Genomic DNA, 16494 nt, shown 5'->3' on the forward strand with positions numbered 1-16494 from the left:
GGAAATGTTTAGATGTCCATTCAAGTTCCTGTAATTCGTGACTCAATTTTAACACAGCGATATGCTTTTAATAAACTAAGCACACGTTTTTACCTGTTACATTAGTGAATAATTGTTTTTAACTGTAAACATGTTTTTCCATTTGAACTTATTGCCACGCCCTGCTGGCAGTCAACCAGTTAGATCACCTGGATTTGGCACAATAGAAATGTTGAGATAGAAATGTTCCATAATCCCCTTTCTTAAGTCTAGCAGTGAGTGTGAGAGAAGCTGAGAAAGAAGCAATCCGAAGCTGTATTTTTGGCAAAGTTGTTCTCCATTCAATGATAAGTAGGGATGGGTATCGTTTAGGTTTTATCCGATACCGGTGCCAAACCGGTACTTTTGAAACGGTGCCGGTGCTTAAACGGTGCTCAAACCGGTGCTTAAAGAATGGAGAACACAAAATTGGTCCAAAAACCTCTCATGTTCAGCTGTTTTTTTGTAAAAAGATAACAATGTTAGCCTTTTCTGCAGCTATAGGGCATATATGGTATCACTCTTTGCTGGAAGCAGTGCTTGAACAATGGAAAAAACACAAACTTTGTCCAAAAACCTCTCATGTTTTGCTGTTTTCCACTTTTTCTTCGGTCATTTTAGCCTTTTTGGCCAGGGTGAAGGGAGTATCTGCCATCAAACAAGAAGACAGCCGCATGTAACTACGACGGTGTTTGCTAGTTCACCTTACATGCATTAATGTAATAATGTGGTTAGCGTACTCAACGTTAATTACACACGAACAACATGAAGCTACTCACGCAGAGGAGAACGGCTGCTGCTGCCATCATCATCCTCATCATTTCTGCTACGCTGACAGGGCTAGGGGCCAGGACTCTACTCTTCGGGTTTTTGGGGGATGTTGCTAACTCTGGGTCCGATAACAGGCACCACACCCGCAGTAGATGTGCACGGTGTGAGGTCTCGCAGCAAGCTATCAAACACGGTGCATTTCTCGGCTTAAAAAAAAAAACGCTATGCGTCGCCAGGTGTTTTATCAGATTTGAGGTGTTACCTCCTTTGACAGTATCACAGTATCAGCTTAAAGCACTTGTTGCAGGCTGCTGAGTTTGCATCTTTTGCTGTGAAGTACAGCCAGACTTTTGATCGCTTCGCCTTGGGCATTTTTAATCTGTAGCTCTGCTCTAAAAGAACGTACGTACCTGGCCCCGCCTACTATCCTCGGAAACGTAAAATGATTGGCTAGAATTGGCTCAGGGAAAAAAAAGCACCGAAATAAAGCACCGAAATGTGCGTTGCTTTTCGGTCTGGTTACTACCGTTTATGTCAGAACCGGTGCCATCATGGCACTGGACACCGGTACCCATCCCTAATGATAAGTCACCATATAGTAAAGTTTGCTTAAAATCATTCAGCTGGAGAAACAAGTCGTTGGATTGGAGATTCAACTGGGGTCATGAAACAACAACAAGACCTTGCTTTTTTGTGTTCAATGAACTTAACTGGAGTAGATGAGAAAAATGAGAAATGGATTTCTTTTCTTTCCTTCATGAATGATCTGAAATCTTTTTGTTTCCATTTGACCCACGGGCCATACACACCCATGTCTTCCTTTAGAAATAGGGCAAGGCGTTTGGTCATTCTGGATAGACTCAAAGTAGAGATGCTACTTCACCATACTCAAAAGAGCCAGTCAGTGGTTCAGGTATCTGACTAAGGTGCCTCCTGGGAATAATAAAGGTTCTTGTAACAATAAAATAAATATTAAGCACCCTGCACATTCAGTTTGAGGCAAGCGAGAGCTGTATTTCAGCATCACACATTGTCTGTGTCACTCACAACAACAGTACAAATATCATTTACCATTAGAACACCAAAGACCACGTCTCCAAGAGAGCAGATAGTAATTAAGTGACCACTGTTGCTTCACATGTGTAAATGTGTACAACTCACTTTGGTAATGATCATTGACCATGCTTTTGTATGATGCTATTAAGTGAGAAGACTGTTTCACAGTGGAAAACATCAAACCAAACCCCAGTTCCTGTTGAAGATGGGCTTCTCACAGTAACTTTAATAAAGAAATCTATTCAGGTTATACTCTAGAATAACCTGGATAGCTATAAAATCAAGAACAGCAAAGAACATAAAACACCAGCAGGTGGATAACATCAAGCTAAAGCTTTATAGCCACCAAACCCTTAGGCTACTATTGTCATCTGCCCCATGAATCTGTAAAGCAAAGCACCTTTACTGTTGCCTTTTTTATGTACAACCACATTGGTTGTTCACTCAGTGCCTTAAGGTACCGTGTTTTAACTTCAAGAAACACTGCTGCCATTTTTTAAACCTTTCAGATGGGAAGATTAGTGTGTTAGTACCAAGGATTACAGGCATTGCTCCACTAGCAGACCTATAGGCATTTTACCTGCATATTTAAATTGTTTCCTCTTTTCAAAAGAATCTATACAAAATAAAAACCATTGAATACATATTTAATTCTATATGCTCATGTAGATGTGAAAAATATGACGATTATATTTAAATATGTTGTATGCTTCATGAATAGTTAAGAGTTTCTCATACTAAACATACTAACTCAACATACATACTAAAGCATACTTTATATAAAAAACACAGATGTCAGCAATAATAATAATGTCAAGACCTGTTTAAGACATAATAACATTACCGAAATTTCAGTTGAAAGTAAGTCATAAAATTAATAAAGTTAGAAATTAATTGCCAAACCAAGTAAACTTGCAATGCAGTTATTGTCAGCTTGTTTAAAAGGAATTTAGACCAGAGGACTTGACTCCATATATGTATTATGTTGTCACACAGCAAATAATAGGACAGGTGAAGGAAAAGGGTAGAATAAGAGGGAATTTTTCTATAGCTAACTGTAACATGCCCCTCACTGAATCTGCTCGGTCAAGAGATCCTTGAAAAAGTTTGCCTATGCAGTATTATAATAAAACTGTAGCACATTTCTTATTTTAAAATATAGTGCAGTTACAGACTTTCACATTTCCAAACCAGAAAATTGAATACATTTAAGATATTTCATTTATTTTGCAATAATAATCTTCTGGTAAAAGACAAACAATTTAAGAGTTTTATTGAGTGAAACACTTCCAAGGACTTTTGCAAAAGATTTTGTGTATATCTCACCAGGTCAGTTTTTCAATTAGATGGAAAACCATTAAAAGGAATTTAGCTTAATACAAATAAATTCAATTAATTATATAAAGAGACCTCACTTTGGTGCGCATGGTGGCTTCTGAACAAACAATTCAAAAATATATTATTGTAATTCCTTAGACATGGATGTATGCAGAAAAGTTTTGTACTTACTAGAATCATTTGCTTGATCAGTCACCTAGTTGGCCTAACTAAATGTGGTAAGACATCATATATGTAAAATAACTTTGAAGCTGGTCCATTGCTTAATCAGAAAAACAGCGCTGGTTTGTTTAAATACTTTAAAACTATGAGCCTCACATTCTCCTAACAAGTGAACTCTAGCACTTGCGACTAATTTATGCCTCACAAGTGCCTTACAAGTATTGTACATTTGTAATATTATCATGTTTTCATAATGTACACATTTATGGAACATTATTATGGATGCATAGGTGAAAAAAGAGGCATAGGGCAAAGTCTTTCTAGGAATTAAGGAATATTAAATACTAATAATCTGCTGCTCATGCACCATGCGCAACTAAAGGAGGGGGGAGGAAACTTGACAGAAATAAAACAAGCATTCATTTTAAAAATAAATAACTTAATCTTAAATAAAATACATTAAACTCACTGAAGTGCAATCAAACAGGTAAACTGGTTCTTTCAAAATACCCTCCATAAGAAATAATGAGACAAGACTAGAGGAAATCTGAGCTGGTTCTACATAGCAAGGAAAAAAGCTATATGCAATCGATTTTAATTTATAGCGACTCAAGTAAAACGATGCAAAACATTACATTTAGCCAGTGAAGAATCTTCTTGCATACATCAGCAAACTTGTCAGGGGCCTATTGGTATATTGTGGAAAAGGCAAGCTGACACAAGCGCTCACTAACAAATAGTGCAAATACATACACAGTTGGTTAACTAAAGAGAAATGTAGCTTCTGTTTGGAAGTTGCTGTTTGCTTCAATTTTCAATATGATAAGAGGGGCACCTCAATTTCAAGTATTTGATTTTGTGTAATATACTGGAATATTTATAATTAGAGCGATTTGTATTTATCAAAGCAATTTTATAACTTTGCAATATGTTGTATTATTTATTTTAGTTTAGTTAGTTGCTGTTCGTACTGCCTTGAAGCAACTATGATCACATAATTTCCTGTGGGATTAATAAAATATTATGATTCTGATTGGAAAGCAAGAGCATTCCAATCGTGACTCCGTGCAGAGTTTTTGAGTTGGACCTTAAATGTCCTGAGCAGATTGATTCTGCTGTGGAAGGGACTGGTGATATGAGTGGTGGGCTCCATGCAGAAACACTGTAATGTAGTGTTCCCTAAGGTTCTTTATTATATTCAAATTAGCAAGATCTGCAATTGCTGCACCTGTGCAAGCTTGCATAAGAGGTGAGACACAACAATTAGATATGCCAGTCAATACTTTTTCATCAACTGCTGACAAGAAAAATTAATTCCCTTCACTAATTTTAATTAGTCATCTCTTTTATTATGAGCTCTGATATTACTTTACATCTTTGATTTATTTATATAAGTTCTTCCAGTGTCAGCGTATAAAGTCTTGATAGGGGAGTCATGCTTCAGTTGGGAGTAAGTCAGATAGTTGATAAAGGAATATCATTCGAATTGTTAAACAGTCAGTAATTCTGGATTTAATATATAATGTGAGACTTTTGTTTTTCATTTAGGGCAGTTTGGTAATGATGTGCTTGGAGGCTAAATATCTGCTTTTATTTCTTTCAGAATCTGAAATACACAAAATATACAAGATGCATAATCACACTATGTTGTGTTACTTGGCTTAAAGATACTGTAGAACAATTTCAGAAACCAGGTGCAGCCAGGCATGGCCACTTCAGGAGACGATTTTCTCACCTTAAAAAGCAGAGAATGACCACCTCTCCAAGGGTTTGACTCATCACTGTAACCCTCCCGCCAACTGATGACATATTAATTTATAGTAGGCCACTTCTCAGCATGTTTTTCTCTGTAAGGCTTTTCAAATACGTAACAACACAGCTTTGAATTTAAACAGTAAAGAACTGATCAAATAATTAATTTATTTCAACAAACTTTTGCAAGTAAAAGTTGAATAGCAAGAATATGAATCTTTCTAAACCGTTGTACAGTATGTAGGTAGAAATAGATATTCCATAATCTTTAAGGCCTTTTTTGCTTTTATTTACTTTTTCTTTTTTTCTATTTATCACCCCATCAGCTGAGTCCTACACCCTAGAGCAGGGCAATAGCAGTTCTCTCTGAAAAATGATTAGTAATCTTTTATGCCCAGTACAATCAATTTGTCTTTCTATGATCGGAATGAAATTGCTGCTGGACTGATTTACCCAAAGACTATATTTTCTTCTTTTGTTTGACAAATCTTTCAGAAGCATTAACAAAATCTGCTGCTCTGTTGAAAAGACTTATTCAAGTGACAGCATTGTTATTCAGTGTTTGACTTCTGCAAGATTATTCTGGCTTGTTGTGTCTCTGTGTGCATTTCTGAGGTAATTCAACCACAGATGTTGATCCATTGGAAGTGATTGTAATCACTGATTTTCAGTAAGACAATCACACAACAAATGGATCAGTGTTATGTGCAAGTTAAAGCCAAAGTTTCTACTCTCCTTCACAGTCGCTATCTGGATAAGACAGCTAACGGCAACAGCCATACAATCTTCAAGTACAAATACAGCTAAGCCGCTAAGCTGATGATTGGTGTGGGAACACACTATGTAAGCAAATGACTTTGAGGAGAGGGAAAAGGCACTACTGATTTCTCAATTATACTTCCTCCTCAGGCTTGGAAAAGACAAAAAAATGCTAAACTGCTTCGTTGACAGTCAACTGGGCCAGACCAAACTCTTACCCTGAGGTATTGTGGTTCAACAAAAAAGGGTAATAGAGCTTGCTCCATGTGAGGAAAGCTCATGCTGCTGTGGGACTGCAGAGAGCAAGGTTACGCATCTGAACAATGTGACAACTGTGCACTCTCACTTTAAAGACATTTTTCATCTTTTGTAGTGCATAGAGATGGAATGATCTATGAATCTGAAACAAAGTCTCCATGGAAGAAAATTCTACATCTGCAGTGGATCACATAGGGAGACTTGATGGGTGATGCATATAGAGAACAAGGAAATCATATGACGTGCAAATACAACATTGAATTCTTCAGTTTTTAGTATGCATACACAGGCAATTGTTAAAAATTTGAATGACTATTTTTTTAAACTTTTCTTAGACATCATACCTACCCCCATCATTAGCATGAATGATTTTCAGCTAATGTTTGAAACAAGCAGGAATACTATTATACACATCAGCGTTTACATTCACACTCTTGTGACAAATGGGTTACCCTAGAATAGAATACTATGAATCTACTGTGGTGCACTATTGTTGTTAAATACTTAATGGTGCTGCCAGTATCTTCAAGGAGCACCTGTCTCATTGTTTTGTTAGTGTGATTAGAGTGTGAAAGAGCTGTAGAGAAATAGAATCAATAGGGAGCTCTGTGTTAAGTCAACTTATTGTGAACATTAGATATGGCATATTTGTTTTTGCTAAAAAATGGGCCCACAAGAGGTGTTTTTTTTTCTTCCATTATCTTATTATTGTAGTCCTGAAAATTATTGATCTGAGGAAATAATAACATCATCTTTGTGCCTTAGCTGCATGGGAGTAAACATCCAAGTTTCTTTTTTTTTCTTTGTGATATTTGCCATTGAAATACAGGAATGCTACCTACCATAGCATGGCTGTGCTGTTGCGCTGTTTTACACTTCACAACTGAATGAGATGTGTCTATTGTTATTACTAAAATGTAACATTCACATTGCCAGGGGATATCATTACATGCACAGAGTTGGCCATTGGTTACGCTTTAGAGTCTTATTCAAGTTTAATGACACACATGTGCCTTTGATATCCGGTGATGGGTACACTGTTGCTATGAATAAACCAATTAACAGAGTAGTCACTTCTACCTGAGGTGTCCCCTTCTAGTAAAGAACACTTCAGCAGAAAAGTATGAAAACATTTCGCTAAAGGTAGGAGTAGTCTGAGTAGGAGTTTAGTATGTAATGTTATATTTATAATCCCAGTAGTAAAAGTAAAAACTGCTGTCGCGGTGTTTTGTTGACATTAAACTGCACACATAATGGTGTGGAAATCTGATTTTAAAGAGACAAAGTGGAAGAAATAAGGTTATCCATGTCTGTGCATCAAAGAGTTATACAGCACTATGTCCAAAACCCAGTCAGCAGAGTAAGTGAGGAAACCCAGTACCTGTCTGTGTGAACATATAATAACAGGCACAATAATGAACTCATGTCTCAGACGCAACTTGAACTGGAATTTACTTAACATGTTGCTTCATATTATTCTCTTCCTTGAGCTCTGCCCAGTGAGGTGTGTATACACATATATTTAGACCTAGTCAGTGTCATATCATCATATCATACAGGTGCACAAAGATGCACAATGTAGAAATCTACCAGTCAAACACCCGGCAGAAAATACCTGTCATTCTCCCTCTGTGAAGAGTGTAGGAGTTCTTTACCCCCCTGCCGCGCTCATGTCTATTTTCAGTGATATGGTTTCCAAGCCAGCAATCACATAATTAAGGCCCTTCATCATATTTATTCATCCTCAAAGGTTTCTGACAACCTACAACTGTTTTCCACCCCCACTGCTAAACCTTGTACAAACATGAATACCCTTGGCAGTATCTTGATAATTTGATGCATTCTCTCTTTGGCTTGATTCATCTTTATAAGAGTGATAACCTGCATAATCTACTAGTATATACTGGCAGGACTAATAAAAAGAGAAGTGCAATTTTCTTTTGTGTCTGACAATGCGTACTGGGCTTAAAAGTCTCTGGCTTTTAATTTCAGTTTTAGATTTGACAATAGATATTTATGTTCATGGAAAATATTCGCGCAAGCATTAATATTTTCCATGACAATTTTGCAGTTGTCATGAAAAATGTACATAGATGTTCATGTGTGTGTACAGCCATGCTCTCTATTTTTTGTCTGAGTAAAGTAGACCTGCTTAAAAAACCCGCTGTTTACAGTATGTCTCGCTGAAGTGTTGCCTCAACATGGGCACCAAGGTTGTTCTTTTTGTTTTCATATCCTTGTTTCAATCTTGTGGATTAATACATCTATTATGCCGCATATTCTAGCGAGAGACCAAGAGGAAATGGAAGTGTTAAAAATTTTCAAAGATAGCCACCGTGGATATTCTTTACGGCTTTGAAAGTCCTGTTTGGACTTAGACGTGATTATGGTGCCAAGCTATGATTTTCAACAGAGGAAGTGGTGAGTAATGCATTTTCTGTGAAGCAGCCTTTCAAGTTAACGTGAAGATTCACATTTAGAAATGATTACATTGTGTTCTTGCTTTGTGAAACAGGTTGCGATATACAACACAGCTATCATCCATCTGGCTCGCTGCAGATCGCTAAGCTGTGCTTTTAGTCTCATAAACCACAAAAAAAGGGGACAAGCAGGGACAAGTCCGTCTCGGCGGCACGTGCACCCACCCCCGCACACCTGCGCCCACCTACTTTTGCTATTGTGCACGTCTATGAAAGCAGCATGTAACGTGAGGGCTCTCTATGCCTTACAGAGCATTTACATATGAAACTGAAATGCCAACAGAAAATGACATGACAGAAAATGATCGATACAGAGCATGCAAATATTTATTCCAAGAACGAAATATAACCTACCTGTGGTTTATTTAATACTCAAATGAACAGAACCTGTGACTGAGCCAGTGTTCATAGGAAAAGCTGAATTGGGCATTTTGACCAACTGAAAGCAGTAGTTATTTTCATTTTTATTATTATTAGTCTTTTATGTAAAAATATAAAGAAAAAGGAAAACATGAATAAAGCTATTCAAGAATAGTACATTGTAAAGTGTAAAGTATATTAACAGTGTCCCATCACATTAAACTTGTAACTTCTACAGTTCAATCCTTAAGTTCAACTCTCCCCTGGGTTGTAGTTAGTAGTCAGTTAGCTACCTTTATAATAATAATAATAATAATGGATTGCATTTATATAGCGCTTTTTTCGGGACCCCTCAAAGCGCTTTACAATACCACTATTCATTCACTCTCACATTCATACACCGGTGAAGGCAAGCTACAGTTGTAGCCACAGCTGCCCTGGGGCAGAATGACAGAGGCGAGGCTGCCATATCGCGCCATCGGCCCCTCTGACCAACACCAGTAGGCGGTAGGTGAAGTGTCTTGCCCAAGGACACAACGATCGAGCCGCCCTTTAGTCAGGTAAGTCAGTGTCAGACCCAAGCTGCACTGAAACTAAAAGAAGTCACCGAGTTGTTTGGTAAAAATATATAAAATCTGTCTGTTTTGACTCAGCACCGACAATGTTAATTGAGAAAATGTATTATACAGGAAAGTATATATTGGAAAGTAATACCTGGACCTTTTCCATTAGGACTGCTTTTCCTTTGCAAAATAAAACAGTCGCACCAACTGATACAGAAAAAGGTGCGAATTGGTGCACAGAATTTCACAGAATGCAGAAAATGAAGTATCCCACAGTTCCCCCTTGATGGGTCTTCTATTCGTGTCCGTGTTTTATGAAAAAGTGTTCCGTCACATTTTCTAGCTGCCATATACACTTGGTATGAAGAAAATTAAATAAACATGCTCAGTTTTGAGTAAATGACTTGCTTGTTTCATACTGTCACGAATTATATGTTTCAAGCAGAGACGTTTTTTCTTGCTTTAAGCCCTGTGTGCGATGCAGTTGTGGAGTATGCATGACAAGACTCACAGATTCTCAGCACTCTTGCTCTGTAAGTATGGGCTCCATCACTTAAAGCCTCACACTCAGAAATGGTTTTAGAACAAGACCAAGCTCTATTCATTAATGTATAATTCCAGAATCCCATCAGAGTAATACACTATCATTCTGCTTATTATAAAATGTTTATAAGCCAGTTACAGTTGTCTGTGGCTCCCTTAAGAGCTTTCATCGATTATTTAAATAATACCACTGAGCAATATATATCAGCTTCACTTCACACAGGTGTATGGTGACCATCTAATGCCCGTTGAATGTGAGAACCTAACTGAAGTTTCTTGCTGAAAGTCGCCAGCAACACTCAGATAAAATCTCTTCATTTTTTTCTGTTTGAGTGCCATGAAAACTGAGAGCAGACAGCATGTGTCTGTCTGCTCTCAGACAGACACATGTCTTAGAGACACTTTTTAAGAAGTGGGTTCACTTCCTAAAAAGGAACATTGCTCCATGTTCCTTTTTATATTGCCCCATGTTCCTTTTTAGGTACATTTGAGGTAAAAATTTAAACTTTTTATCAAATGAGAAGTCAACAATGAAAGCAAAATCTGTGGGCTGTCTTTTTTACTGGTCTCTGGTGTTTGCTTTCATCATTATACAATATAACTTTTTAGATGTCATCATTATTATGTACTTGTATTGTTTCTACATGGATGCTTGCACTTGCTTTTTTGATGTGTGCGGTATGCTTGTTTGTTATCTCTGCCTCAGTGCCCCCACATATTACCGCACTAGTTTGCAAGGTATGTGCCAAACTTTGTAAAGCTGCTGCATAAGTCCAATCAAAGGACAATAACTGAGTTGGTGGTATGGGACTCTGTGGTTAAGCTGTAAACACGGTGCAGCTGCATTTCAGTGCAACGTTTCAATCATCTGTGAATCCATGGGAGTAAAGGCCTCATTTATACCATCTATTGTAAACAAATTAAACCCAAAGAGCAAGTTTGATATAATTAGCCCGAGTAGATCACAGGAAAAAAACAAAAAAAAAAGCTGCGCGCATAGCCCTAATGACTGCTGCGTAAACGACTAAATAAATATGCACGTTTAAAAATGAGAGTGGGTTCACTTCCAGTTTTCTAGTGTAGTGCGCCACAGTTCTGGTGGCTAGGCATGCTGCCAGCACAAACTCATGAGGGTGTTGTGTCGTTAACAAACAAGCCCCACATAGCTCCATTCTTTGCCTCCTACAATTTAAAACACAAGATGGGAGAGTGTGCCAATGACAGAGCAGGGAGTGATGCCAGAGACTGCACAATGTGGGAGAAGTGCTAATGATCAACAGTCGCTTCTAAAACACACAGCTGGAGCGGGAAAAGAAGAGGGAACTGTAAAACATGGCTGATTCGCCCTAATTCACGAAATTATTAACACTTAATTATGAAATTGCCGTTATCTATAGATATCTATTTGTCTGTGTGTGGCTGTCTGTCTGTATTGCTATTTCTTGTGTTGTGAATCAATTCAAATCCATGAATTACAAACAGAAATTCAGCAGCAGCCCAGGCTCCTAATCTTAATTGACCTCAGTCTTGCCACAAATCACTTGTGTTCAGTCATCTCTCTCTCATCTGGAACAAGCTGCTATTTGAGGCAATTATGTCCGAGGACAAAAGTGCTTTCCAATACAAAAACAAAGCAAATTGCCATTGTTATGAAGAAGGAACAATTTTCCAAAACATTTGATGCATAACCACAAAGTCCATATATAGTCTTGGGCCACTGGCTATCCTTATACAGCAAATTTGTTCAAAACCCTGAGAGAAAACATCATTTAGAAATATGTATACTGAACAGCCATCATTGTCGCACGTTGCTGAAAATAAATTCCTATTATGAAATGAAGTTAATTACAAACAACTCGTCTGTAAACAATATTTCATGGGAACTATGCTGCACAAGGGACATCCTTCAGAGGGTAGAGAAGATTCCCACTTTATAAAGACCATTTAGGAATCTTTGGCACCAATGTGACCAGTAAATTTATTACATTTATAAAGTTCTTGAGCTATAACATTATCTTTAAAGATCTAAATGGCATTTTGATGAATCAATTTTATTTCATTAAAAGTCACTCTTACTTGGTTCTGTGAGAAGACTCCTAATATTGCATTTTAAAGTCAATTGCACAATCAATAATGAGGCAATGTTTTAAACAGGATATTAACCAAGATAAGATGCCGATCTGTCAATATTGTGTATCTATGGATCTATTGTCAGATGCACTGAAATGCTCATTTCGCCAAATGTCCCCAACAGAATTCTAAAACCTAAAAAGCACACTCAGAGTTTAGCAAACTCGGCTTTCTGGAGTCTGTGTGGCATTGCAGCACTGGCCGTGAATATCACTGAGGTTCACATAACTACTGAAGTCAGGCTTCTTTCTGGGCATCAGGTTCAATTATCTGGATTTACTGGAGGTGAAGAAAGAACTCGAGTTTAAGAGTGAGAGTGTTATAGTGACACTTTTCTTGATCCCTGGCCCCCCTGTCATCACCTGAGGGAGTCCTTTCCTAAGATATAAGAGGAGAGAGAGTGCTCTGTTTGCCCTCAGGAGAATCATAGCAGCCTGCCTGGAGGAATGGGCATCTTGTTAAGACTCAGTGGCTCACAGTGAAAATGAAGGACTTCAGTGGGAATTTCAGAATAGAATGGCGGCTATCTAACAAGCCATCACAAAAGCCAATTAGGACTCAGGTGTCACTTTAGGGACACAGTGATTCCTAGGCTTGGGGGAAAAAAGTTTCTAACCTTGGCCCTGGTCTATAACCTGGAGAAGAATTTCAGTGTTTTCAGCAGGAAAGCAAATTTCTGCTCTGGATCAATCTCACTGTGTGGGTCGACTCAGATTTCCCTTGGTCCAGTGTTCATGGAATGAATGCAGCATTTCCAAGACTTTATCCTGTGTTTTGAAAACTTTCTGAACATTGTTATCAGCACACACACAGCAACATATACATGATCATCAGGGAGCAGTTGTATTTTCAGATTTTTCTCAGGATAGTAACTTTTCTTCCTAAATGGTTTTGACATCTCTTGAAGATCTTTGTGCGCCTAAATGCCTAACACACACACACACACACACACACACACACACACACATATATATGACTGTTATTGTGAGCAAATGAACCTCAAGGTCTGTGTATAATATATATACAGTTCTTGGCATAATCCACTATTAGATTTAGGTGCTCATATTCCTCAGAAGACGATATCAGAAGGACTTTGACAGTATGACCACAGAGAAATTTAACTTCACACATGGGAAATATGCCTGGTTGAAAGAAAACTATAATTCTCCTTCAAGTTTTATCACCTGAAGACCTTAAGATGTGACAGATATCATACCTGACTGAAGCAAACCAAACTTGACCTAACATTGTTGTGAGCTTTGAAACAATGAGCAGTCATCTTAAGCCAAAGAAATCTTTATATGTGTGTAGTGGCATTGCAAGGAAGAGTGGGAGAATTCTGTAACACAAATGATGGCAGTCGTATGGCACTTCTTCCCATATTCCCCAAAGTCCCTTCTTCTTGTGTATAACAGCTGAGCAACTGTGTAGCTGCACAGTGCATGCGCAGTGAAATAAATACCTGTCCAAAGTTGTTACACAGACAGCTGTGCACACAGATAGCCCAGAAATCAAGTATATAGGTTTTTTTCATTGTTATTTCTTCAAGTAGAACATGACTTTTTACTTGTTGATTAAACATATCATTGATGTCTGGGAACTTATGTAGATGCAAAGTCTTGATTTATTTGACGCTGACTACTAATTTCTTTCTTTCTGTTTTTTACAAAAATGAAAATCCACTGTTATTCTAACAAGATTATTGTGTTCAATACATAGATTATTGTGTTCAATACATAACAAGAATCTGAAAGCTTAAAAAGCAAATGAAATGCTGTTATATAGTAATTAGATTTTTAAAAAGGAGCTACAATAACGTGCCTTAAAATAACAAAGAAAACAAGTATTACAGCTTAGTAATAATGTGGTAATAGCATAGTAATAAGGTGAAACAATAGGAGTAACTAGCAAGTTATTACAACTTGATTATCAAAGCAATGTCCACATAATTATCTTGCATCAAGAGTAGTTATAGCTAAACAGAATTACATTGAAATTTGAGAAAGAAATTCTGTAATTACAGAAATAAGGTGGAAACAAACATATGCCTGTCATGCAAAACCAATTAGTAATAGAATAGTAATATGTTGGTAATAACATGATGATCTGTGGTATTATCATATTATAATGCTGTAATTAATTCTACAGTAAGTCAGACATTGTTCTTTGTTTGAAGGTAAAAGTGTAAATATTATGTTTAATGTTGTGACCTCTTACTTGGAAACATATTCAATGTCTGTGTAATAACCAAAAATCAAGGCTGCAAAGTGCAAAAGTATATTCTTGTATATAAGTATATTCTTCTTCTTAACTGTTCTGGTACCAGGCTTCCTTCATTGTTCTAATCCTCAGTTAGGGTCTGCCTATAGGCTATATCTAGATCTCATCTGGGACTTTTTTAGTTTAAAGTCTTGTCCACGAATACCTCAGCATGTGGACAGGAGGAGCCTGGAATTTACCACCCTGTAGTTAGTGGACAAACAATTCGGCCATCTAAGCCACAGCCATCCCTAATCTTTGCTCCTGTATCCTTACACAGGTTTTTTTTTTCAGGATTCCCCCCTGGCTTCTTGAGCCTAACACCTGAGAGCAAAATAAGAAAAATTGTAGCCTGTCTCTTGTATAGCAGCAGATAGAAAAGAGTTCCTGAAAGGATTGAGGGGAAAGGAGAGAAAGTGAGAGAAAACACTGTATAACAACACAGACGGCTAAATTGTATATGTGTGTGTGTGTGTGTATTGCTCAGAGTCAAACAGTTGAATAATATGGCTCTTAGTAAAGCATACATTAGGATCTCATTTTTCCGCTATATTTTCTCCATCATCTCATTGTTTTTAGCCAATAAAATATCACATTACTACAGTATGGTATATTTCTGTATAAATATTTTTACACGTTCTGAAAGCATAATTATGTGTAGGTCATTTAACAAACAAAAAAAGGGAGCATGTTACATTACCATCAGCTGACTACAGAAGTTCATGGCATGGAATCTGAAGAATTTATCCTTCAGTAGCTTGTTCTAACAGTACATCTGGAGCAAACCTCAATACATATTATAAATGTTTTGTCTGAGTGCCAACTTGACATGCAAGCGTTTATTTATTTATTTATTTTGCTTTCACTCATCTATCACTATGTTTATTTATCAGGGGAAACCTCTTTACGGTTGGCTGTATTTGTTTTTCCTGAAAGTGAAGAGTGTTGTCATGAAGAGATTAGAGTTAATTGAGTCATCTGTGCCTGCTTATAGTTTATACCCAGTTTAAATCAAGACTGGGGTGGAATTTTTATTTTGCAATCTGCTGAACCAACCAATAAGATGAGCTTGGAGGCCTTCCTGTTGATGCCACAACACATTACCCCTATGTTGTCAGTGCATTATCCAAAACTTTGCTGTTGAACATGAAAGCAACTCAATCTTGTTATCGTTTATGCACCAACATCTACTTAACAAAAGACTTCCCCAAAGCCTTTGCCATGGTTCAATCCTAATAGTCTTAGCAGCTTTAGACTGAGAACAGCAACAAAAGGAAGATCACTCTTCCCACCTCCATAATTAAAAAAAAGATTAGTGGCATGCCACAAATCCACTGCATATTTACAACAGGTGAGGTATATTGAGTGTGCCTGCTTTAGTGAGCAGGAGACCCTCAGACCAAGATAATGTTGACATGTCTCCTCTGAAAGAAATTACATGATATTACAATTCCATGACTGAGGATTTGTCCTGTCGTTAATTATATACTTAGTTTAACAATAATGCCTTTTTCGTCTAAAATAGGGGTTATCTTTGGAAATGTGCCTTTCAAATGTCAAATGTGAAAATCTGTTTCTCTTAAACAACCTGGCTCTTTAGTGGCTCACGAGCCCACGTAATCCTAGGGTTAACCGTAACCGTATTAATACATATATGCATGAATTTATCCTCTTCCAGTTACCGTATTTCCCGCACTATAAGGCGCACTTAAAATCAACAGTGCGCCTTATGGTCTGAAAAATATGGTACATCCATCCCCGCACCCTTAACCCCCACCAACTGTCACCCATGCATGTGGCTCTCTTTCTTTTGTTGTTTGTTTGGCACTTTTGGTGCTGAAGGTTGGCGACCCCAGTCTTAAACCAATACATACATGCTGTACACAATTTTCATGGTAAACATGTAAAATGAAACAGAAAAATCACTTAAAACATATGGTTTACTTAAGATATATATTTATATTAGTTAGTGCAGAAAAGTTAGTGAATCAGGAAGTGTAGAAGATTAATAAGGAGAAAGTGGGGGCACTTATGAAGAAGATGAA

This window comes from Oreochromis niloticus, linkage group LG2 (assembly GCF_001858045.2).
Source record: "Oreochromis niloticus isolate F11D_XX linkage group LG2, O_niloticus_UMD_NMBU, whole genome shotgun sequence".
Classification (NCBI taxonomy): domain Eukaryota; kingdom Metazoa; phylum Chordata; class Actinopteri; order Cichliformes; family Cichlidae; genus Oreochromis; species Oreochromis niloticus.